The sequence below is a fragment of the Anabrus simplex genome, chromosome 4 (genome assembly GCF_040414725.1).
Source record: "Anabrus simplex isolate iqAnaSimp1 chromosome 4, ASM4041472v1, whole genome shotgun sequence".
NCBI lineage: Eukaryota > Metazoa > Arthropoda > Insecta > Orthoptera > Tettigoniidae > Anabrus > Anabrus simplex.
Window position 1 is genome coordinate 236905982 of NC_090268.1, and position 26941 is coordinate 236932922.

At 41.9% G+C, this 26941-nt stretch overlaps 1 long non-coding RNA gene across 1 annotated transcript; it reads right to left on the reverse strand.

Moving 5' to 3' along the window:
• Positions 1-9366: 9366 nt before the first annotated feature.
• On the reverse strand, positions 9367-20644 carry LOC136871830 (uncharacterized). Its single transcript, XR_010859825.2, has 2 exons — positions 20539-20644; positions 9367-9653 (listed from the first exon to the last, which is right to left on the reverse strand). It is a non-coding gene; the product is annotated as an uncharacterized lncRNA (long non-coding RNA).
• Between the last annotated feature and the right edge of the window lie 6297 nt (positions 20645-26941).

Sequence of the window (26941 nt, forward strand, 5' to 3'; positions counted from 1 at the left end):
ATACCCAAGTAACAATATTCATCTACTTCCCTTAAAACATTTCCTAATCTAATATGTTCTGCATCACCTAACTTTGTTCGACCGCTCTCCATTAATATTGTTTTAGACTTATTTATTTTTATTTTGTATTCATTCCCCAAGACTCTATCCATACCATTCAGCAATTTCTCTTTTGCAGGGTCAGACTTAACAATATCATCGACAAATCTCAGTGTTTCCTTGGACTTGAATTTCTTTTCCAAATTATTCGTTGATTTCCTTCATCGCCTGTTCTGAAAAGGTGACGGGGCACACTGCAGCCTTGCCCGACTCCTTTCTGGATTGCTGCCTCTGTTTCAAAGTCCTCGATTCTTACCACTGCAGATTGATTTTTGTATCGATTGCAGATAGTTCTCCATTCTCGATATCTGATCCCGATTACCTTCAGAATCTCAAACAGCTTGGTCTAATCAGCATTATCGAATGCCTTTTCTAAATCTACGGACTCCATGTACGAAGGATAGCCTTTCTTTATTCGGTAGAATTTCTTTACGTGTTCCCACATTTCTTCCGAAGCCAAATTGATCTTCTCAGAACTCAGTTTCAACTTGCCTTTCTATTCTTTTGTAAATAATACGTATTAAAATTTTCTAAGCGCGATATACTAAACTAATGATGTGGTAATTTTGACGCTTGTGAGCACCGGCTTTCTTGGGAATAGGTATAACAACATTCAACCCAAAATGACACTTCTCCTGTATCATTCATATTAGACACTAAACGGAATAACCTCTCCACGCTGGTTTCTCCTAAGGCAGTGGGTGATTCCGAGGGTATGTCATCAATTCCCGGTGCTTTATTCCTATTTAGGTCTCTCAAAGCCCTGTTGAATTCTGAACTCACAATTGGGTCTCCCATGTCATCAGCATCAACAGACCTTTCATGTTCTAGAACTCTATCATCTACTTCTTTACCTTGATACAACTGCTGGATATAATACCGCCATTTTTCTGACTTGTCTTCCTTCCCTAGAATTGGTTTTCCATCTGAACTTTTAATATTCATACCTAGTTTTCCACTTACCAAAGGTTTCTTTGATTTTCCTTGACGCAGCATGCAACCTTCAACATCCTTTCACTTCCAGCCATTCTTCCTTAGCTGTCCTGCACGTTCTGTCTCCTTCGTTCTTTAGTCGCCTGTATTCTTTTCTGCCCTCCTCATTTTTTTGCATTCTTGTACTTTCGTCGTTCTTCAATCAGGTCTAATAACTCGTGAGTTATCCAATGTTTCTTGGTTGATCTTTCTTTTCTTCCTGATGATGATGATGATGATGATGCTTGTTGTTTTAAGGGGCCTAACATCGAAGGTCATCGGCCCCTAATGGTACGAAATGAAATAACAAAAATTTCAAAGGCATCCACTGACCAAAATAAAAATAAAATATGTCATGAAGAATGAATGGACATGAACCCAACAAAAAACAAAAAACAAAACAACAAACAAACAAAAAACAGTGGATCAGACTCAAAACAGATCGAAAATAATATTATTACCGACCAAGGAACCACTTATACAGCACAATGATGCTTGAGGTCTAAATGGGGTGCAAAATCCACGTCTAAGGCCCCACAGAATGGTACATGTCGCGAGTAAAATAGAACCATGGTATGTGTCATGTTGGGGTACTAATCAGAAGTAGCGAAGACTCACGGTGTTCCACAAAAGATGGTACTACTCACAAGTATTGCAATACGTACAAGTAACGCAGACCTATGGTGTGTCTCACACAATGGTGCAACTCATAGCCAACGCAAACCGAGAAGGTTCCCCACCTAGGTGTACTAAACACGGGCGCCGGTATTCCCGTGGTGTTCCTCACATAGTGGGTACTAATCACAGGCAACGCAGACCCACGGTGCTGCTCATATAGTGGTACAACTCACAGGCTACGCCCAGACCCGCGGTGTTGCACACATGGGTACGACGCACGGGTACTAGAATCCACCAGGCCAGGCTTTTACTGCTACTAATCACAAACCTATTTCGTACCTAATTTCGTGGTACTACTCGCAAGTACAGGCAACCTATGGTGTTCCCCGCGTGATGGTATGATTCAAAATTAGTTTCATGGTTCTAATTCAATCAGCCCTTGGTCGCCCCTTTGAGTCGCCTCTTACGACAGGCAGGGGATACCGCGGATGTATTCTACATGTGCGTCCCCCACCCGCAGGGGGTAGTGTGTTTGGTCCGCGAGAGGTATTTTAGTTCCCTCAAGTCCGCCGGCAAGCCGGTTAGAACCCCCCTATCCGCCACCTGGGACGCGCCACGTGGGAGTATCACCTCTCCCCCTGCTACGCCATCGTAGTAGGTTCGTGCTCTTTTCTTCCTAACTTTTCTTCAGCAGACTTACTGATCTCATTCTTAACGACTGTCCATTCTTCCTGTACTGTGTTTCCTTCAGCCTTCTCATTTAGTCCTTGTGTTAAATGCTCCGTGAAACAATCTCTCACACTCTTTTCTTTCTACTTGTCTAGATCCCATCTCCTTGCACTCCGTGATTTCTTCAATTTCTTCAACTTCAGATGGCATTTCATGACCAACAGGTTGTAGTCAGAGTCCAAGTCTGCTCCTGGATAAGTTTTGCAATCCAACACCTGGTTTCTGAATCTATGCCTAATCATAATGAAGTATATTTGATACCGTCCAGTATCACCAGGTCTCGTCCATGTATACAGCCGTCGTTTGTGGTGTTTGAACCGGGGGTTAGCAGGGTTTATATTAATTATGATCGGTGCAGAATTCAACCAGCTGTTTCCTCTTTCATTCCTTTGTCCCAATCCGAATTTTCCTACTGTATTACCGTCTCTACTGCATTCCAGTCTCCCATCGCAATTAGATTCTCCTCACCTTTTATATATTGTATTAAATCTTCTATCTCTTAATACATTCTTTCGATTTCATCATCATCCACTGAACTGGTAGGCATACAGACCTGCACTAACGTGGTGGCCATTGGCTTGGTGTCTATCTTGAACACAATAATCTCTTTACTATGCTGGTCGTAGTAACATACCCGCTGCCGTATTTTCTTATTCGTTATTAAACCAACTCCTGCATTTACCGTATTTGATTTGCTGAAAATTCTGTTAAAACCAACTACATCTAACTTTATTCTATTCGTGTCCATTTTCATACCACAACGATTCATACTTCTAACATTCCACGCTCTGACTCGCAGAATGACAGTATCCATCTTCCTGAAGATTAGCCCCTCTCTTGTAGTCCCCACCCGTAGATCCGAATGGGAAATATTTTACCCCGGAGGAAGCCATCATCACTACATCATTCATACAGAGAGAATTACATGTCATCGGGACTTAGTTTCGACTGTAGTTTCCCTTTGATTTCAGCCTTGTAGCAGTATCAACAGAGATAAGCTACGTTAAATATTATTACAAGACCATACCAGTCAATCATCTAGACCAGGGACTCTCAGGGTGCATGCGCCCGTGCACTGCACGGCGCAAGGTGCAGGACCTGGTGAGTTGGCCGTGCGGTTAGGGGCGCGCGGCTGTGAGCTTGCATCCGGGGGATAGTGGGTTCGAATCCCACTGTCGGTAGCCCTGAAGATGATTTTCCGTGGCTTCCCATTTTCACACCAGGCAAATGCTGGGGCTGTAATATATTTAAGGCCACGCCCGCTTCCTTCCAAGTCCTAGCCCTTTCCTATCCATTTCACTGATAAACAAGCCGTCTATCACCGAACGCTTCGTCGCTCTCAGCACACTACACCATCGGAGTCAAGCCGAGTTGAGCCGAGTCGGACTGATGCACAGTGCACGGAGTCTCTGCACCTCGATTTTCACGCGTGGGATTTTGGGCGTTTGAGAGGGCCTGATCTAGGCTGTTGCCCTTGCAACTTCCGAAAGGCTGCTACACCCCCTTCGAGGAACCATTCGTTAGTCTGGTCTCTCGACAGGCACGCATTCGATATTGTTGCACCTACGGCTGGGCTACCCGCTTCATTGGGACACGCAAGCCTCACCACCGTTGCAAGGTCACATGGTTCACAGTGGAGGGTTCTTTATATAGTGGTACTAATCACTGGTAACGTTGGCTCATGTTGTTCCTCACGTAATGATACTAGTCACAGAAAATCTCATGGTTCCGAACCCATCATTCCTTAGTCGCCCCCTTTTAGTCAGATCTTACGACAGGCACGGTATACCGTGGGTATATCCTTCGTCTGCGTTCCCCCACCCACAGGGGGTAGAAACAAATCAAGTGCTGTATTGGGTCAGTGAATAATATGCACTCTGATGAATATTTAAACCGTACTGTTGTCGTCGATGGAATAGAAACAGTGTCAACATTCACGTATAATAACTAATACTGCTCCAATGTATGAGCGGGAGAAGGATCTCTACTCCATGCAGATAAATAAAGGATCTACCAGAGAAATGAAAAATATATAAGCTTCCGGGCTACTGGAAACATTGAATATGAGCCCAAGGCTAGATAAATGAGTGTGCATGGGATTGCAGCCCTGTACAGTACGAACAAACAAAGACAGGCTGCTTGTATGGATATATTGTAGTGTCATGACCCGCGGGATCACAGAAGTTAATTCTCCGTAGAGGTGATAATGTAGTGGAATGCTAGTGATCACCAAAATTTAAAAGAATTTCAACAGGGTCAATAATAATAATAATAATAATAATAATAATAATAATAATAATAATAATAATTGTACCGGGAGGTACACCTCAACTCCGCTCTTTCAAAACAAGCGCCATAATGAACTCCTCTATCGACCAAACTGTGAAATTGCTACTACATAAAGTTGAGACTTTAATCAGAAGATGTCACTACTGAAATATTAAGTAACTGTGTTATTGTGAAGTTTCCTAAACTGACTGGTTTTCTCTTGGTTTTGTTTTTGCTGTACATCAAAAAGTTTGGACATTTTTCCACAGATGTCACTACCAAAAAACTATGGTCACGTACTCTGGTACCAGGAAGAACAATTTGTTATTGAAATAAATTTTGTTTTTATAGGTTTTCTCGAAGTTCATTTGTTTTTTATTTAATCCTAAGTTTGCAACACTTCTTCTTATTCCGCCAGTTTTGAATCTGGCCAATGAAAATGTTCTGTAATTAATTTTCAGCCAATCACAGGCTTCTTATTCTATTTTGAGTGTAACTTTTGGGTTCAGCCAATAAAAATGAGAGGGTGTATCCGAATTAGTCCAGAATCCTCTCGAACCTTCCCTGAAGGTATATAAACTGCGGCTTTTCTGGCTATCTTGTCAATTGATCGTCTTCTCTCTGAGTGGGTGTATTAAGGCAGGAGGAGGGTCTCCTCATTCTTCGGCAGGCAGTACATCAGCAAGGTAATGACCACCAGACTTAGTTTTCTGTTGCTACCTCCACAGACTTATCCAAGGGGAATGTCCGAATTTTTAACCATGTAACAAAATTTTCTAAAATGTAAATTTTCTTTCGGCTAATGCAAGATTTCATAAAGTATTTAACTGTAAATCGGGGATAGAGAGTGAGCTACCCTCTCGAGCTTCCCTTCATCTTGGTTTGAGGTGACTACGACCTCGTAACTGTTTTCTTTCCTGTAATGTATTAAAGTGCTTTCCATGCGAGCCACCTCAGTAGCTTGAGACTAGCCCCTGGTTCATCGGCCTGAGAGCCCTGTTAGGTTTTAATATTTCATTATCTAGGAGCGGAAGAGTACGCGTCCATTCATTTTGTGTTCGGGCCATTAATTTATCCTGTTATTCTTTTATACTCGAAGGCCCAGTAGGTTGGTACTAGATACCCCTGTGTAAAACTATTTCCTTTTGTAAATCATGCCTTGTGAGGCCTGAAAATGTAAGATTTTGATGTAATGTTGCCTTGAGTGGGCAGTAAGAAATCGAGAGCATGGAAGCTCTTTTCAAAGTTTTGTAATAGTAAGGGTTGCCTCTGAAAGGCTAAAGATTGTAACCTTTGGAGCAAGTGCTCTTGTTTTTAGGAGATGTCTATCTGTGTCTGAGTAATACCGCTTCTGAAATTGTGAACTAAGGGCCTGAAGCTCAAAATTGTTAAATTCCCTATCCTAGGGTTTTTCTGTTTTAATCCACAAATTTGTTATTGTTCACTCAGTGAAGAAATTTGTTAAGTTTGATATTCTAAAGAAATATAACCTTATAAGTTTTAATTCAGTTCTTGATATTGAAGTTAGAGCCATTCAAGCCCGCACCTTCTTTCACCTCTCTGCGTTCCACGGATACCTCGGAATAATAATAATAATAATAATAATAATAATAATAATAATAATAATAATAATAATAATAATAATAATAATTGTACCGCTGGTACACCTCTACGCCACACATTTGAATTTTCCGCATTAAAGTACTCCTCTACAGGAGAAACTGTGAACTTTAAACGGGACCTACTTAAACTTTTGCTCGGAAGATGTCACTGTGTGAATTTCAACTTGTTTTTGTTTTCTGTTTATCAAGAAGTTTGGACATTCTCTCACAGATGTCCCTACTAAAAAACTGTGATCATGCACCCTGGTGCGAAGTGGAGGAACTTTCGTGAAGAAATTTTGTACTCATAACTTTTTCTTTGCTAAATTTCGTTCTTTCATTTGTGGGTTGGCAATATTAGTCTTTTCTTTCCGCCAGTTTTGAAGTTAGCCAATCAATCATTTCTGTAATTAATTTCCCACCAATCATAGGTTTCTTCTTCGATTTTGTGTGTAACTGTGTACTGTAGCCAATAAAAGCCTGTGGGTGTGTCTTAATTATTCATGAAAGGCCTCGAAACTTCTCCGAGGGTATAAAAACTGCTGATTTTCCTGTCTCTCGGCCACTTCATCAACATCTAAGTGTATGGACGTGTAGCAGGAGGCGGGAAGCGCCTCTTTATTCAGGCAGCTGTTCTTCAGTAAGGTAATGGCCACTTAACATCCTTATTTCTTGCTAGCTCAGCAGTTTAACCCGCGGGGAAGGTCCGAAACCTTTACCATGTAACCTATCTCTATAAACATGTAAAATTCTTCTAGTAAAATCTTCAAATATCTCAAACTGTAAATCGGGGATAGAGAGTGCTTTACCCTCTCGAGCTCCCATTCATATTGATCTCAGGTGACAACGTTTTCGTAACCGATTTTCTACTCTTCCTTAATGTGTTAAATTTTATTCTGAATACGAGTCACCACCCTAGTTTGGGAATAGCCCCTGTTTCTTCGGCCTAGTGCCTTTTAGGTTTTAAAATGTGTATTTAGGAGTGCAAATTCACGCCTCCATTCATTTTTGCATTATGGGCCATTTACTTAACCTATTATTTTTCTACTAGGGCCCAGTAGGCTGGGTACAAGGTACCCCGTTTCATTTTGTGTAAGTTGTGCTTTGATGGTGATCGGTCATCATGGAGCATCTATCTAAAAGGAAAATATAATGGAACCGTTTAATTCTCAAAGGAATTGAGTTAATACAAGGTTTATCACAGTATTGAGAGGACAAAATTATCTTAGGTCTGAAAATATACGCAAGCAAATCACACAGTTTCCATCCGACCAAACTGATGGCCGAAACTATTAATCAATTGGGGTCGAACACCAATCCCTTCTGTATGACACACCCTGTGTAAAGCTTGGTATTAGCTTTAATACGCTTGGAAAACTGAGAGCGGGTCAGCTCTTTTATGAATTGGAAATGTGCCTCTAGGAGGCTTGACATTGCTAGGTGGGAGCAAGTGCTCCATGTTATTAGGGGATTTCTGCCCTTTGGTAATTATGTGTTTGTGAGCTTAGAGCTCAGAAATTGTAAAACTTGGGGCTTGAAGCCCAGATTGTTAAAATGTCTCTAAATCTTGGCTTTTCCTGGTCTTGTACCTGATTGTCGGTTATTTGTTGAATTGTTGTTATTTGTTAAACCTTGAAATTCTATGTGAAAATTGTTAAGTTTTGTCATTTTCGAAAATATAACCTTTTAAGGAAATTTTATTTCATCTCTTGACAAAGTAGTTAGACCCATTCACCCCAGTACCTTCTCTCACCTCTGCTGTTCCACAGATACCTCGGAACAACAACAACAATAATAATAATAATAATAGTGGTGGTTGCCTTTAGTCAGGCTGTGTAATTGCCAACAAGTTAGGCTTTTTTCCGGAACCTTCTGGTTAAGACCACAGCTGGTGAACACAATGATCATGATTGTGAGGTTTCAACATTACCTTCCTAGGATTTTATGTGTTGAACTGACGATGTAAATAGCAAGGTATGGTTATTCAGTCGGGTTGATACTGGCATTCTCGTACATCTGGGCGTTTAGGCTAGGATCCCTCCATCAAATCCCCTCTTGTTAACGACAGAATTTCTTAGGTAGGATTCCGGGCTAGAAGTAGTAAGTAGCTCTAGGGTAGCTCATCGCGGGGAACGTAGGGGCGACTTCAAGGGTCATTTTCGATGCGCGCCCACGGCCCCCAATTGCTCATTGATTCGACCCATACATGTTGGAGTTCGACAGGTTATGTCATACAGAAGGGATTGGTGTTCGACCCCAATTGATTAATAGTTTCGGCCATCAGTTTGGTCGGATGGAAACTGTGTGATTTGCTTGCGTATATTTTCAGACCTAAGATAATTTTGTCCTCTCAATACTGTGATAAACCTTGTATTAACTCAATTCCTTTGAGAATTAAACGGTTCCATTATATTTTCCTTTTAGATAGATGCTCCATGATGACCGATGTTATCTTCCCAATCCTATTACGGAGCCTGCCATCACAGCCCCCTTTAAAAATAATAATTTCGTGTGGCTATTTCTAGCCGAGTGCAGCCCTTGTAAGGCAGACCCTCCGACGAGGGTGGGCGGCATCTGCCATTTGTAGGTAACTGAGTGTTATTGTGGTGGAGGATAGTGTTATGTGTGGTGTGTGAGTTGCAGGGATGTTGGGGACAGCACAAACACCCAGCCCCCGGGCCACTGGAATTAACTAATTAAGGTTAAAATCCCCAACCCGGCCGGTGATCGAACCCGGGACCCTGTGAATCGAAGGCCAGTACGCTGACCATTCAGCCAACGAGTCGGACACAGCCCCCTTTGATTTAACATGGATGCGCCCTTATCCCTATAAAGTGTTGCATGCCCCGTTCCCCCATATAATATTGTTTGAGCAAATTACTTGAATATATTTAGATTTTATTTTTAGAGATGAACCGAACACCCCTGGCGAGAGCGAGCTCAATACCATCAATGTTATAATATATATACGTATGTGGGGCGACTGTGTGGTATACGTAGTTTTATCACACAGCACCCACAGGTGTCTCACACCTGTCACCACGCTATCGGATTAAGGGCTTGATTAACACAACACATAGACATTCCATTGCGAGAACTTTATTTAGGGAAGTTATTAGTGCGGAGGTGCTTTTACATTAACAGAGCAAGAAGAAATTTCATAATTCAGCCATGGTTGCAGGGGTTGATGTATAAATGCGGCGCGTTCAATGCAGCAAAATGTGGTGCTCCTTCTCAGTCTGATGGTGATGGTGAGGTTGGTACCGATGGTGGTTCTTGTGGTTGATCTAGGCCTAGTGGTTGAGGTTTTGGAGCAGCCTGCACCGCTGCCAGACACATTACTGCCACCATCATCAGCAAGAAAACCTACAAGGAAACAGAGAATATTACATTAAATATTAAGAAGTACAGGAATTCTAATTCAAAGGAAAGATGATGATTAGTAATGAGAATAATGATGAAGACTCATATTTGAAAAGGTCTAGCGTATACTTTATTATATTCTTGTTATCACGATGAGAGTTAATAATAATAATAATAATAATAATAATAACAATAATAATAATAATAATCATAATAATATAGCTAATAATGGAAAGACAGAGCGAGTTGGCCGTGCGGTTAGGAGCATCGCTGTGAGCTTGCATTCGTGAGATAGTGGGTTTGAGCCCCACTTTCAGCAGCCCTAAAGATGATTTACCGTGGTTTCCCGTAATAAAGGCCACGACCGCTTCTTTCCCACTCCCAATCCTTTCCTACCCTATCCTCGCCATAAGATCTGTGTCGGTGCGACGTAAAATAAGGACCGTATTAGAAAATAAAAATGGAAGGTGTTATTGTAGCATTGATAAATATGGGTAGTTGCCAAACAAATGCAACAATAAAAGAAAGGTTTCAGCAAACGAATTCAACTAGTCTCTTTCACTAGAACTCCAGCACGCAACCTATTAGAAATGCCCCTGTTAAGGCGTGCAACAAAGAAGAAGGGTAGATAATTATGCCTGTGGAAATCAAGATTGGCGAAACGATCTGTGTTGGCGAATCACAATGATGGTCCACAGCTTCAGCGGTAGATGTAGAATGCTAATCCTAACGATATTGTCCGTTAGGTGTGGCTATTTAGAGCCAGGTGCAGCCCTTGGAAGGCACACCCTCCGACGAGTTTGGGCGGCCTCTGCTGTGTATAGGGAACTGCGTGTTGTGGTGTAGGATAGTTTTAGAGTCGTGTGTGATTTTCAGAGATGTTGGGCGCAGCACAAACACCCCGTCCCCAAGCCAAGGGTATTAACCATTTAAGGCTAAATCTCCGACCCCCCCGGGAAATGAGCCCGGCGCCCTCTAAATCGAAGAAGACTACCCTGACCATTTAGCTAACGAACCGGGCATCTTACTGTTGAGAAATGTGGAAGAAGTAGCTTTGAAATGTAAATCCATATAATAAACTAGTGAAATATGGAATCCGAACACCAAGAAAGTGTAAACGAAATTTCGGAGGTTTTTTGCACATAAAAAATGACGCCTGTTGAAATTTGCGCATTAGCTACGAAGAATGGTATTAGCAGGGCCATTATGGCCTTGAAAAGCAAGTTTGGTTTAAATGCGTGGTGTTCACTTCGTAAGAGTTACGGTAGACATCGTCCGGTGTTGTAGTTGACGCTGTGCACCGTAGGTGTGAGTCAAGCATGTCTTGCTTACTGAGCTGGAACGAGACCATGCAATAAGGCTAGAAGATGGATTTCTTTTCGCGATATTGCAGAAAGACTTGACAGGCATGTGTCCACAGTGCATCGTTGTTGACGACAATGGCCACGGGAAGGCACTGTCTCAGGAAGACCGGAGTCCGGCCGCACACGGGCCTCTACGGAGAGGCAAAGCCATCGTATTCGACGAATGGCTGTGGTGGATCTTACTGAATCTGCAGCAGTCATTGGCACTAGTGTGACGCAGCAAACTGGAACAAATCGATTGCTTGAGGCACAGCTCCATGCCAGACGTCCTGTTAAGCTCTTGCCACTAATTTCGAATCACTGCCATCTGCTATTTCAGTTGTGTCAATTGTGACCTCATTGGAGGGCGGAATGTAGATCTGTTGAGATCAGATGGGAGCCATTTCTGGCATGGTGCCAGTGATGGTCGTAGGTTGGTAAGAAGGAGGCAAGATGAGCACTTGGAACCCACCTGGCTGAGGCGTGGAAACACTGGACCTACACCAGGAGCTATATCTGGGGAGCGATTTCCTTTGAAGACAGAGCACTCTCCTCGTTATTCCCAGCACCTTGAAAACGTATTTGCACGTCAAACTAGTCACTGCACTGCCATTCATTCGCAGTATTCGGGAGGGGCGTGTTTTCCAGCAAGATAACGCTCATCCACATACCGCTGCTGTCACCCAACGTCCTCTACAGAGTGTCGACCAGTTGCCTTGGGCTGCGTGATCACCATGCCCTTCGCCCGTTGACCACACGTATGGGACATTATGGGACAACAAATCCAGCGTCATCCAATATCAGCATTGACCGTTGCTGGTTTGACTGCTCAAATGCAACAGGCGTAGAACTGCATCCCACAAAATGACGTACGGCACAATGCGACCTGGAAACTTTCATCAAATTAATATGTTACCGAGATAATTGTCTAGCCTACACTGCATTCCTCTAAACGAATGTCTTCTTGGTGTTGAGATTTCAAATTTCGCCGGTGTATGCCTGATCCGTTAACGGTCGATGTTGCAGTCAGCGTGTGTGTCCAGGTCAGGATTGGCTGTTAAAACATGCATGGTCTAGTTGTAACAGTGATAGGACATTCCAGCTTTGGTTCCAAGTGAATAAAGTCATATAAACTACCATTATGGGAAAACACAGATCGGAAACTATCCTAGCCAGTTCAATCCGGGGCCAGAGAAATTCTGGCCTAAGCAACACATTGGATTCTATGGGCTCCGCACTCTCATACGGGGTTCGATAGGAGAATGAGAATCCCTCACCCCACAAAATCAGCACCAAGAATAATTACTTCTTATGGACGCTGAAAGTAAATACTCTCCTAAGACTTGATAAAGGGACAAAGCTAGTCAAGAACAGTAGAAAAATACCAAATCAAACACCTTGCTGTAGAGCGAAATATATTTCATTCAAATTAAGTATCAACAGGCTACCGAAAGGGGTGGCAGTTTGCGATCAGGGAAAATAAAGCATATTCGAGTCAGTCACCCAACAAGATCAGGACCAACAGGAAATTCTTCTTAGTGACGCTCGAAGTCAATACCTTCCTAAGTGTTGGTAAACAGACAGAGATATTCCAGAAAACCAGAAAAATCAAACTCTTCGCTGCACAACGAACATTCCCTTCAAATGAAGTATCAACGGGGTACCGAAGGAGCAGGCAGCGGTCGGAGAAAACAAAGCAGTTAATAAAAGGAAACCACCATGACTTCCGAAGAAAAAAGTGTTTATTAGAATGCTGTAATTATTTGTGCTTTTATTATCCTAATGATACCGTTAATAGCTGATAGTCTGCAAAAAGTAAGGAATATAAATTCACAAACAGCGTCACAATATTCAATTAACGTGCTCGGACATGGGCCATTCTCAAATAATTCAGCATTTACTGATGAAAAGTTATCATGATTTCCTTTATAACGGATATAAAGCATTAATCGAAAATTATAAGCAAGGTACCCAATTTTAGGTCAATTTATAATTTAAAATATAAAAATACGCATAATATCTTTAGAAATGAACTGAATTTACGATATCCTCACACATTAGTGCAATTTTCTTTTAACCATTTCAGTAATTCACACCCTCCTTCGCTCCGTGCTCTTAATTCTGTTGACAACTGGATCTCATTCCAAAAGTCCGGAATTTTTAAAACTACCATCTTACTTGCTCTCACTGGACTGTTTTCCTCAGGATAAGCTAGTTCGACTGGAAAACACACATGTTCATATGAAACTCCACGCAAAGCAAACTGAAATGTATGGAAAGCTATCGCATTTATTACGGTATATTCTGTCACAGTCCCAATTGCATCACCAGGGAAGATATCCATTGGAGTTGAAGCAGTTTCCATTGACCGAGCCGTCTTCGTATGTAGTTACTTCCACCAGGTCTTGAAGTGCCAGATTTCAGATGTGTGTACGACATATAGCATGAATCTATTCTTAATAGTAGAGACGATGGTTAGTTCTATACAGTCCTTTACTGTATAGGTTATGTCTGTACTTCGAAGCTTCCGTTTTATGCAACCAAAGTCTCAGGCGCATGACAAGAAAGAGTGACCTCTAAATATAAGATCAACGATCCTGAACATCCCACTGTCCACTGAAGCTTGACGTAATTAGATTAAAAGTGTATTTTTGTTTTGTGCAGGGCAGATGTCAAAAACAGATGAAGTTCTTTAATATCATCAGAAACAATTTTTTTTTTTTGCTAGGGGCTTTACGTCGCACCGACACAGATAGGTCTTATGGCGACGATGGGACAGGAAAGGCCTAGGAGTTGGAAGGAAGCGGCCGTGGCCTTAATTAAAGTACAGCCCCAGCATTTGCCTGGTGTGAAAATGGGAAACCACGGAAAACCATCTTCAGGACTGCCGACAGTGGGATTCGAACACCCTATCTCCCGGATGCGAGCTCACAGCCGCGCGCCTCTACGCTCACGGCCAACTCGCCCGGTCCAGAAACAAATGTAGTTAAATAATGTTAGAGTAAAGTAGCCACATTATTTGCTGCTTTAAGGGCTATTCCTTCATGATAAACATAAGAAACTGAGGTGTTGGTTTTCATGTTATTAATTCCAAACACACTGACAATCTCTTGCCGCAAGTAAAACGAATCTTGCAATGGAATTTTCTGAAGATATATATTCTGAAAGTAATTAAAAGTTAGGTCCAAAATAGCTTCGTTTTCGGTTGCAAATCTCTGGCTACCTTGCAAAAGAGCATAACATTTTTTTAAGCCTTTATCTTATGTACTATCTATTCACACACGCAGCACATATAGATATTTCACTCTAAAGTTCCTTTTGATTTTCACATATAACATCTCACATTCACAGCTCGTGCCACTTGCGGACTGCCGAAATGTAACTGAAAATATTGGTTTAAAATGTTGATATAGTATTCATATTCGACGAGAGAATCAGGATGGTTTTCTTTGAAAATATTCTTCTTCTGTTCAGGCCAGCACTTAAACAATGGTACTCCTTACCTGAATGGTGGGATTCATTGCTCACAAAAGAGGATAATGCTGTAGGTCAATGGACTTAGCAAATTCGTAGTCAGGTAGGCCGTACTGCATTGCCACTTTTTCCTTTGCCTCTCCCATTCTTGGGACATTAGGCATGTAGAAGAAGCTGGCGAATTCTTCTGACTCGTTTTTCATCGACTGCATGCCAGCTTAAAACGGCTTGCCGACAAACCTCAACACGATTTGTTCCAATCGTACCGAGATATTTGAAGGAATACTTCCTTAGGTTTTTAGCTGCCCTACGTCTCTGACGTTTAACGTCCCTAGCATCTATTAGACCTTGTAGATATGATACAGGTCTTGCTCTTTTTTCGTACTGAAATCAAGGAAGTGGCTTATAACTGACAACTGGTCATTTTGACTTAAAGGAACAGAGCATTTACTGTGACAGTTACAAGGTGGTCTTTTAGTTTGGGCAGGAATCAGATTGCCTTTGTGATTACGATGTTGTAACTCCTTTACCTTCAAATATTTTATCACATATATGTAGAAATGTAAACCAGTTTTCATTTTCATGGTATTATAAACTAGTACATCTTCACATTCTTGCGAAATCACTTTCTTGTTCACCCGTTTTCACAATACAGAACAACGCTGAACAACAAGAATACTCATTTGTTACCCCAAAGAGACTAGAGCTTTGTTTTAATTTTCATGCAACTCACGGCCTTCTGGAAAAGTTCCGCGCGTGGGTTGAACTCAGAATTTATTGAATGCAGAACTGCCCAATGTCCCGGACATGGGGATTTTAACACTCAACGCTAACTTCACGTTGCTATATCTGCCGTTATTGTATTAAAACACGGATCGTTACTACACTCGACGGTGGTTACACCCCTGAGGAACTAGGAATTTTCTGAAAAAAGTGATTCAGTTAATGAGTTAACTCTGTAAACCATTTGAGACAAAAACGGACAGAGATGGTCTTTCTGTATTACTCTTCCCAGAAAAGGTCATCAGAGAACGGAGATCACGAATGGCCGAAATACGGTCCCAGAATGCGACAAAGATCGGTTTTGAAAAAGTGTTCTCTCTTTCGATTGTCTAGTCTTCGCATATGAGTCTTACTTCAAGCAGACAATCGCTACTCAACAGCACCCTTAAAGTGGTTTCAAAGATTAAAAGTGTGGCCGCGGAAACAAGATTAAGAATTTCCTTGCAGAAAAGAAAGAAGCATAATTATATAGACTAAACGGATTACACCGGTAGAAATGAAACAAAATCAATCGCATTCATAACTTAAGTACCGGTGAAAAATTCTCACTCACCATGGGAATGAAATGGAAGGCATAACAGAGAGAAAGGAGAGGATATCGATAGCTTTAAGACTATGTCACTACACGTGGAATTCCAAGTCCATCGTCGTTCCAGCCAAATTCTAGTTTTACTGCACAGTGGTCATAATTGAGCGCTTCTGCGCAGTTGAAACCCCGACGAGGGTAGGGAACTAGTCAATAAAAACAGAGAAAGGAGATTGCTTACTTCTAAACATTTTGGGTCAAAGAAGGTCGAAAACGGATCAATTCACTATATGAAACCAAATGAAACCATCGAGGAAAAATAATGACAAACATGAGGAAACGGAGGCTGACATTTTATGGACCGTCAAAAAAATGAACGAAGAGAGGCTGGCCAACAAGAAAAATGGAAAACCTAACCTCGGTGGCTTACTACGCAGTTGCAAGAAAAGACATAGGAGAAGTGAGTATAGCCGAGAAAGAGAAACAGGAAGGAGATGCGTTTAGAAAAAATATTGTAAGAATGAGGGATGCAACCGAAAGACATCTTTGCAAGCCGAGGAACATGACAGTATAAGAGCGAGGAAACGGGTGAAAGACTTACGTAACTTCCGCGTGAGTGGAGAACAGAGAGACTGTATAAATATGGCCAGCAGACGGCCATAACGATGACTAATAAAAATAACATTCGGCTCATTGCTTAGGAATGCTCGCCATCACACAATTAGCGGCCTTATTTGCAAAAGCCTTCTGCGATAACGGGTGAGAAGTATATGAAGAAGTGAACTGCTTAGCTGAAAACGGTTGTTCGATAAGAGTAGATATTGCAGTCATCGATAAACAGAGAGACCGATTTGTAATATTGGACTCAACAGTACGTCTCGAAACAAGCGAACAACTGCCACACGATGTACACTCTTGAGAAGCAGGTAATTTATTTCCAGTATACAATTACATCACGGAGAAATATCGCGTAAAGTCCGTCATCGTTCACGGATTATTGGCGGGTACAAGAAGTAGGAAACATGAGATGACGGCCGAGTTGTAGAAGAATTTGACCTCAAAGAAAGCTACCTAGCCACGGTTGTGAAGACAGCTGGGAGTGGGCCGTGCTTCATTTAAGGAACCACTTACAATACGGTGTCTTAAGGCAAACCTGTTGAAGATCAGTTTCCTAAATAAAGGAATATGTATACAAGCAGATATCAGAGTAGACGTTTTGGAAATCTAACGTATCGTTGGAATTAAAAACATTTGACAAGGTGGAACATGTACGCTAAGGTTGAGGTAAGTTAAGAACATGAATATTACACAAAGAACTCGAATAAAGCGACAAAGGTGCTGTTCAGAATTAAGGAAAGCGAGTTGATATCGTGATCATAGCCATTGAATGAGAGGAATGTGGTATTTCATACCAAAACTCACAGGTGCATTGGCCGCGTAACGTTAAAGAAATGATCGGGGTTTAGAAGTAACTTATTATTTGCAAACTGAAAATGCAGATTTAAAAAAAAATGTAACAATCTGGATGAGGTGAAATTTACATATCCCTGCATGTGCACAAGAAATCATTCGAGTTCTAGTTCGAGCCTTGGTCTTAGAATAGGCTCATGAATTGTTTGGACGTTTGAAGCATTTAGGCCTACCTCTGGCTCGCTTTGTTTTATGAGTGACAGGTAAACACCCTGTTGGCACCAACAGGCTGCTCCACACGAACAGTGACGTTGTCAAGGTACCCGTATTTTAATTGTCCTATCGAACAGCTCCGTTGGTTGCTTATACAGAAATAACGTTGTTTGTACTTCATTTGTATACTTTTACCAAGGTCTCTACACTTTGTTTCCCAAATACACACGTAAAACTTTCACAATTATATGTTACAATAGCTCCTTTAATTGCAGGCACGTGCGAAAGAAGCGTGTCAAAACAATCACCTTCACTTTACATGAAAAAAAGACATCAAATTGGTCGAATACCTGTTTATGGGCACCAAAGGTTGTTTCTATTGCTAGGTCGTCTCTTATGCCAGCTTGATAGGAGGTTAACACTGCGAATGAATCGACTTCAACGAAAAATCGTTCTTTTGCTTCTTCTGGTATCTTGCCCTCTGAGAAGGTCAGTAGCCATAATACAGCCATTATTTAGTGCTTCTCGCATCAAAAAACAAACCAAACCCCATGACACTACAGCCCTTGAAGGGCCTTCGCCTACCAAGCGACCGCTGCTCAGCCCGAAGGCCTGCAGATTACGAGGGGTCGTGTGGTCATCACGACGAATCCTCTCGGCCGTTATTCTTGGCTTTCTAGACCGGACTTGCCGCATCACTGCTTTTTAATATTTAAGAATTATTTGTAATGACTTCCGGGGTCTTGTGCATTCAGACGTATTAAGATTTCAGACGGCTGTTGGAGGTTGCGCGCCCATATCCACGTTAGCTGTCTTCTCCATCCGAGAAATAAATTGATGACAGTTTTGGGCTACGCAGCTGGTACTATTCCCTATTCTTCCTTGAAATGGGATGCACAAAATTATTTCGACTCGTGACAAGGCGTGTGTAAAAGTTTGTACTGGGAATTTTACAAACCTCAGGGCCAAAGTACTTCTCATCAAAGAGGAAATACAAGAATGGACGAAACAGTGGAACATACAGCCTATTGTCATCCTTGCCCACCAAGACTGGCAGTAGTCAGCGTAATGATGTCCTCTAGCCGTGGTTTTCTTCATCAGTTCGATGTCCCTCGTATGAGACTGGCCCTAACTTGGTCTCACCTTGAAGATGGTTTTCCGTGGTTTCCCATTTTCACATCAGGAAAATTCTGGGGCTCTGTTTTAACTAACGTCAAAGTCGCTTCCTTCCCGCTCCTAGCACTTTCCTATACTATAGTCACCATAAGACTTCTCTGTGTCGGTGCGAGGTAAAGCAAATTGTAAAACTGTTGATCTCACGTGGCCCTCATTTCGGACTGTTACAGACATGTTAACACTATACCCCGCAGTCCTCTACTGTCTCAATAAACACTCTAAGGTCCAGCCGGCAGAATACGATATGGACCGAGCGATTCGGCTACGCGCTTCCCGTCACGCAGCTGTGAGCTTACATTTGAAATATGATACGTTCGAATCTAATCGTTTTTCATGGTTTCCCATTTTCATACCTGGCTGTAAGCCTACCTTTATTAAGGGGACAGCAATTCTTGATCAATCCTAGCCCTTTTCCATTGTTGTGTCGCCGAGAACACTCCATATTCTGTACGTTATGTTAAACCAGCAGCAACAAGGAAAACGGTGGGGGCCTGTGGTGGAGCCACGACCGTAGGGCCACTCACGTGGTTGTTAGAAATGTAGTTTTAAAAATACCTACATTGCTGGACTCTTCTTTTTCAAATATTGTCAAATCACACTATTTCCAATCTTCCTTGATGTTATTACATCTTGAGTGTCGTAGGGAGTATCTTTACCTCCTCAAGTTAGACGTACTTTTTGCGCTTGTGGCGCTCTGCCGCCGCGGCTTGCATGTGGGTTCAGCCTCGGTTATTTTGGATTTGTTCCATTCCTTTCGCTTCAGCATGTCGTCTCGTTTCCTCTAGCGGGAGGCTTGAAACTTTTTAAAATTAAGTTATTGAGACCTTGCGAAAATCTTAACAAAGTTCACAATGATTTCACAAGTTTAACATTCCGAAGTCAAATTTCCTCAATAATGATATTAAAGACATCGATGGAACTCGTGCAGACCAAACGAACGACACGGCGCAGTCACGAATTGTACTGATTTACGCACGCACTGGAAACTCCGATTTCACCTCAAAATGGCTAATGTGTGGCAACCTTGCAAGCTTTGTGGATAGACTCCTCAGAACTTCGTCGTTTCAAGTCGGTTCTTATCATATTTTTGCTACATTTTACGTTTGTAGAATTATTGAAGTATGGTGGACACATTTTTGAAAAACATGGATTTCTAGGAAGAGGCCCAGTACTGCAACGGAACGACCATTAAAAAGAGATGAAATCGATGAAAATGCGTGAAAGTAATGTTCCGTACTTTCAAACTAACATCATTGTGTGTTCCTAGAGTAGGGTATTATTATTAAGGTGATCTCAATGAATAAAGAGAATGCTTCCCGCGTTTCTAAAGCTATCAATCAGCTGAGACTGGAGAGATGGACAATTTCTAAGTTAACATCCCCTTTCAACCGGTCGTAAATGAGCAGTACTCGGTGACGTAACACCTGCTAATTCTATTCTCTAGAAATGGGTTATGAGAACAGAAATAAAAACAAGGATGGAGAGAGCCCGAGTCACATATTTCAGGATGAGAAATATTCTTTGTAATAACAAAAGTTTGAAATTAAAAATCAGGCTTCTCAGATGATATTTTCTCCACCCTATTTAACGAAATAAAGAGCTGGTTGTTGATAGATGCACAATGAAAACTGCTTGATGCAACTGAATTGTGAAATTATAGATACGTAATCCGCAGAAGCTGAGTTGTTAAAGTAAGAAATGTGGAGGGCCAGCTTGAATGTTTTGCCAACACTTGCGATGCCCGAAGGAAAATAATCTCTTGCACATCGTAATGCAAGATCGAACACAAGCAAGATCCCGATGGAACATCAAGATTGTGGGTAAAGAATCTGAAGGACCTATATGGGAAATCTACCTTCAAACTTTTTCGAACAGCAGTCGATAAAGAAATGATCGCCAAACTTCGTTAAGCGGATATGCCGCAAGAAGACGAAGGAGATGTAGATCGGTATTATCTACTCACCAGATACTTCATGGTAGCGCAGCAGTAGTTCACAGTTCTCGAAGAGTCTGTTGAGTTGTAGCACACCGAACACGTACGCCTGTATTTATATGGAAAACAGAAGCTCATAGCTTTGGATGAGGCAACATTCCATAAATATGTTTTAAGCCTCTCAACGAATATTACTGTTTCTTGTGTAATGTTACATTACCAGTTTTATGACTTAAGTATTGTCCACTTAAGGGTAATTCTTTCTGCCCCATGACCTCACACACTGATGTTAACACTTCAATTATTGCAAGCTATGTGGGTAGACCTTTCAAAACGTCACTTCAAGTCGATTCTTATCATATTTTTGATGGATATTACGGTTAAGAAATGATTTAAGGAAGTATAGTGTACACATTTTTGGAAAACATGGACTTTTATGTAAGAACACAGTACTGCAAGGAAACAATCGTTACAAGGAGAGGAAATCGAAAAATATAAGTGGAAGTAAAGTTCCGTACTTTTGAAACCAACATCGTTGCGAGACACTAGAGCAGGGTATTATTAAAGGAATCGTAGAAAATAAAACAGCATCCCTCATTTCGAAATGTGTTCATCAAATAAGAATAGAGAAGTAGACCACCTCTAGGCGGGGGCGGTAGAGAGACTCTGCCTGTCGTAAGAGGAAACTAAAAGGGGACCGAGCTCGATAGCTGCAGTCGCTTAAGTGCGGCCAGTATCCAGTAATCGGGAGATGGTGGGTTCGAGCCCCACTGTCGGCAGCCCTGAAGATGGTTTTCCGTGGTTTCCCATTTTCACACCAGGGAAATGTCGGGGCTGTACCTTAATTAAGGCCACGGCCGCTTCCTTCCAATTCCTAGGCCTTTCCTATCCCATCGTCGCCATAAGAAATACCCGTGTCGGTGCGACGTAAAGCAAAATAGCAAAAAAAAAACTAAAAGGGGTACCAGGGAACGTGGGTTGGCGACCACGAGACCCCCAGCTGCGTCCTAGCATTGCTTTAACTTACTTGTGCCAAGCTCCTCAAGTTCATCTATCCTATCCCACCTTCCTTGGTCAACACTTGTTCTTTTCCGACCCCGACAGTATTAGAGTACTGGAGGCCTAGGGTGTCTTTCATTTTCACGCCCTTCGTAGCCCTTGTCCTTCTTAGGTCAATACCTTCATTTTTCAGATTATCTGGTCACTTCTATTATATCTCTCTGACTAGAGAAGTAGGCCTCAAGAAGACGAAGGACGATGATAATGCTTGTTGTTTAAAGGGGCCTAATCACTAGGTCATCGGCCCCTAATGATAAGAAATTAGACTAAATGTAATGAAATTCATCCAATGGCCAGAATTCAAAACATGATGGTAAAGAATGAATGAATGAATGAATGAATGAATCAATTGAATGAATATCATTTTAAAATAATCAGCGGATCCAATTCACAATATTGAAAGTTAAATTAATTCCAAAATCATTTTCCTGAAGTTTTTTTTGCATCCGGGAGATAGTGGTTCACAACCCCACTGTCCGCAGTCCTGAACAGTCCAACCACTACAGATAAATACAAGCGAATCATAACAAAGCGTGTGATTTTTTTTCTTTCAATAATTGGTCCCATAACATATTATCTATCTCACATTCAAAATAAAACTCATATAACAAAATTTCATATCCAAGACACTTGAGTTTATACCATAAATATAGTGACTGGACGAAATTCACAGAGTCCAACCCACACCATCAAGAAGAAGAAGAAGTTGAAGAAGAAGAATTCATAATACCGGTACATTCATTCTGGCGATATTGCAAATTTTTAATCCAGTCACGCAGTGATAGTGGTACGGTACACTACTCTACTTGTGCGAGTTAGAGGTGCGCGGTAGTGGTAACCACTTGTGTTTTCGTTCACGTGTGGTGCGGGAGTGACAAGCAATGGAGACCGACAGTGGAGGAACGTCGGCGGTAACCGGAAATTCCTTACGAGTGGAGCGTGAAATTGTAGTACCTATGGAAGAGGAACCCATAACCAATTCATCCAGTAATACGACACGGCAGCAAGGTTCTCAGTCCACTGAGTCTGATGTACAGAGGCGTAATACCGAAGTGGTAGACCGTTCTAATTCTGAACAATCTAACAATCAATCCGAGGCGTCCCAAGTGGCTTCTACCCCGGAATATTATAATCGTTTTCATCATGGACCTTTCTTTGTATTTGTTGAATCCATAAACGAGCAAAACATCGGCAATTTACACCCTATGGCACTTGGTCGCCGATTTTATGAAACCAAACTCAATGTCAAATCGATCCAACGTAAAGGACGTAATCGACTACAAGTTACCTTTCATACGGCTTCTCAAGCAAACGCCTTTCTGAGTAATCCTATGCTTGAAACCCTCAAAATTAAAGCGTACATTCCATCCTCACAAGTGTTAAGAGTAGGCATTATTCGTGGAGTTGAAAAAGGTTTATCGAATGATGACATACTACAGTACCTGGAATCCGAGGCACCAGTTAAAAGCGTGCAACGACTTAATCGCCGTGCAATTCAAGATGGGGAAACCCAATACCTGCCTACGGGTTCAGTAAAAATTGTTTTCAGATCACAAACATTACCCTCCCATGTCGCCTTATATAAGGTGTATATGGAAGTTGAACCTTACATCTTTTCACCCATTCGCTGCCGCAAATGCCAGCGATATGGCCATACAATTCGAAAATGTCAAGCGAAAAACGCTCGTTGTGGGAAATGTGCGCAACAACATGAAACCCAGGCCTGCACGGAGCAATTTACGCAATGTGCGTACTAAAAAAAACCATGTCACAGGTTCATCAATTTGTCCAGAACATAAATATCAGGTCACCATTAAAAAATTAATGAGTACTGAACACATATCTTTTCCCGAAGCTAAAGCCCGAATCGCCCTTCCCATTTATCATTCCGAGCAACAAGAACAGTCCGTCGTTTCCCATTTTCACACCAGACAAATGCTGCCCCTTAATTACGGCTACGGCCGCTTCCTTCCCACTCCTAGGCCTTTCCTATCCCATCGTCGCCATGAGCAAGTTGTAAAAGGAAACGTTTTTATTAACATAATCACACTACTTTTATATTATAGACGCATTCACTTGAAATTGCAATGGCAAAATAATGTTGTAATATACTCTTCTAAACGTCTCCCACAGTGTGATGCAATCAGCGGTATTTTATCAGTCGCTATTAAAAGATCTGGAGGGTGTTGTCCTTCAGGACGCACGTATTCTCATTTATACTGACGATATACTAATATACACGTGTAAAAACACTTTAAACGAATGCAGGGAAACCCTCGCCGTTTTGCTAACGAGTGCTCGCAGTTGGTTTGTTAATAATGGATTGGAGATATCCCAGTCCAAGAGAACAGCCTTGATCTTTATCAATAAGCGGAAATACGATACGAAGCCGATACAATCTGACTCCCTTTCCATTCTGATCAGCACAATTCATAAATACCTGAGAATTTATCTAGATAAAAACTATCCTGGAGAAGTCATTTTGAAATGTTAAAAAACAAATTAACAAATTAATTAGTAAAATTAGAGGAGTTGTAAGGAGAAAATAGGAGGCGGATCCTGTTATAGCAATCATGTTATACAGAAATACCGTAAGGATTAAACTAGATTATGGGTGGTTGTTTTTTAGATATTGGTTCATAAACCCCATTACAAAAGCTTTATGCCATTCAATATAAAGCATCCGACCCCTCCAACTAAGAACACCGTAAATTATATTTTTGTGTTCTTGAGATCATTTGCTTTTCATACACAAAAATGAGCTCTATCAGGTGGACAATTATTCCGCCCTGATTGGCAATATATTTTTTGTTAACTCAGTATTTAATAACATTGTAACTGATATAATTTAATTTGTTCCCATTAATAACATCGTAACGAGCGCTCCTTCCCCTACCACCACTACACTGTGACAGCGAGGAGACCTGAGACAGACGGACGATGTTCGGACCGCGCTGGCTAGATACGTACGTACAGTCGTGCGGCCGACGGCTTTTGTGGGTTTGTTAACATTATATTGATAGGGCTGTTTTGCCATAACAAATATACCGCATATACAAACCGAAAGGTATTCCGATGTATGGAATATGTAGGAAACGAAAGCAAGTGTTAAGTAAAGAATACAGTAATGCGATTAATTCAAAACTGAAATTTGAGCATACCTGAGAGGAAAATTCAGGAACATTTTACCAATATTCTTAAACAATTACGCGAGTTTCTATCACTCATCGTTGCACTTTTGGTAAGCTTAAGAACCGAAAAGAAACGCTCACAAATGTTCGTTGAGCCGAACATTGACAGAACTTGACATGCATGTTTATGTAAAAGGGTGTATTCCTCTTGCGGAAAGCCGCTGTAAAATTCTTCCAAACTTCGTGACATTAGAAGGCGGTCTTTAAGACGAACATTGCACTGCAGTTCAAGCAACTCTAATTGAAATAGGTGTGGAGCACTGCCAGCACCAAGAGAAAATGTTCGAACAAATACATGTAACACCGCTAGGAGTTCTGATAATTCTGAAAATCTCTTTTCAAACTCTTCTTGTAATTGGCGAATTAACTGCAAGTACTCATCAAAGCCGACACCTTATTTCACTGTTTCAAGCAATGGAAAATGTCCTGTGTTCCTTGCACGCAACTGGTTTTCTCACAAAATCAATTTCCTTTTGAACGCTTGCATTCCTTTTACCAAATCGCAGATATTGTGCTTTTCACCCTGAAGAGAAGTGTTTTTCCTTTACTATTGGCTTTACGTCGCACCGACGATGGGACGATGGAACAAGAAGCCCAGGAATGGGAAGAAAGCGGCCGCAGCCTTAATTAAGGTACAGCCCCATCATTTGACTGTTGTAAAAGTGGAAAACCACGGAAAACCATTTTCAGGGCTGTCAACAGTGGGGTTCAAACCCACTATTTCCCGATTGCGAGCTCACAGCTGCGCGCCCCTAACTACACGGCCAACTCGCCCGGTACTCTCTGAATTGACGGTACGTGAGTCCATGGGTTCGAAGAAAATTTACCACTCGCACAACTGTTCCGATTACGTCTTTAAGCTTGTCGACTTTTGCACAGGTTGCCTCCTGGTGTATCAAGCACTGGATCGCCGCCATTAGGGTAGTACCGCTCTCAGTCAATTTTAATTTCATATAGCTGAGGAACCCCGTGCGTAGACTACGTAATGCAGGAGATCCATCCCTCGTTACACTCGTCAACCGCTCCCATTTTAATCCCATTGACTCAAAAACACTCCGCACTGCTTTGAAAATATCGAAACCGATAGTGGTGTCTTTGAGAGCTACCAAGTCTAGGACCACCAACCTACTACGCTGGCGTAGCAGGGGGAAAGGTGATACTCCCACGTGGCGTGTCCCAGGTGGTGGATTGGGGGGTCCTAACCGGCTTGCCGGCGGACTTGAGGGAAATAAAATACCTCTCGCGGACCAAACACACTACCCCTGATGATGATGATGATGCTTGTTGTTTTAAGGGGCCTAACATCGAAGGTCATCGGCCCCTAATGGAACGAAATGAATGACATGAGACATGAAGTTAAAATTTTAAAAAGTACCCACTGACTAGAGTTAAAAAAGAATGGTGATGAAGAATGAGGGTGAGAATAAAACAGTCAGTGGATCTTATACGCAATGCCTTATGTTCTATTAAAATAACAGAAAGTACAGGAAATCGAAGGAATAAGGCATTGCCCAGTAATACAGATATTAACACATAATTTACGTAAGACGTTCAAATAACACATTAAAATGCGCAACATAAACTAAAATAAAGTCAATGAGATAAAAGCGCAACTGACATAAACAACACTAGGACAAAGGACATCATCACACACGATAAAACAGACCGCTATCCCTCATAAAGCGGATGACGAGGTCTGCTGACTGCTCGTCATCGCGCAAGATAAGGGAGATAGTACTCGGAAGGTTAATACTACGGCGCATATCGACCAGGTCCCGCACTCCGTAAGGATGTGTACCACGGTAAGATGGTCGCCGCAGGTACACACCGGAGGGGGTTCTCCTTTCAGTAGATGGGAGTGCGTCAAGATACTGTGGCCGATCCGAAGGCGACATAATACCACGGCTTCCCTCCGCGAAGCCCGAAGGGAAGTCCTCCATACCTTCGTTGTTCCTTTTATCGCTCTCAGCTTATTGGGAAGTGGGATGGCCTGCCACTCCATCTCCCAATGAGACATGACCAGATGTCTCAGCTGAGAGCGAATATCACTTGCTGGAACCTTGAAAGGCAACGGGGGCAGTGTAACTGCCTCCTTGGCAGCCTGATCTGCTAACTCGTTTCCCTCTATGCCCATGTGGCTGGGGAGCCACACAAACGTAATTCTGGTGCCGGCATCCGAACAC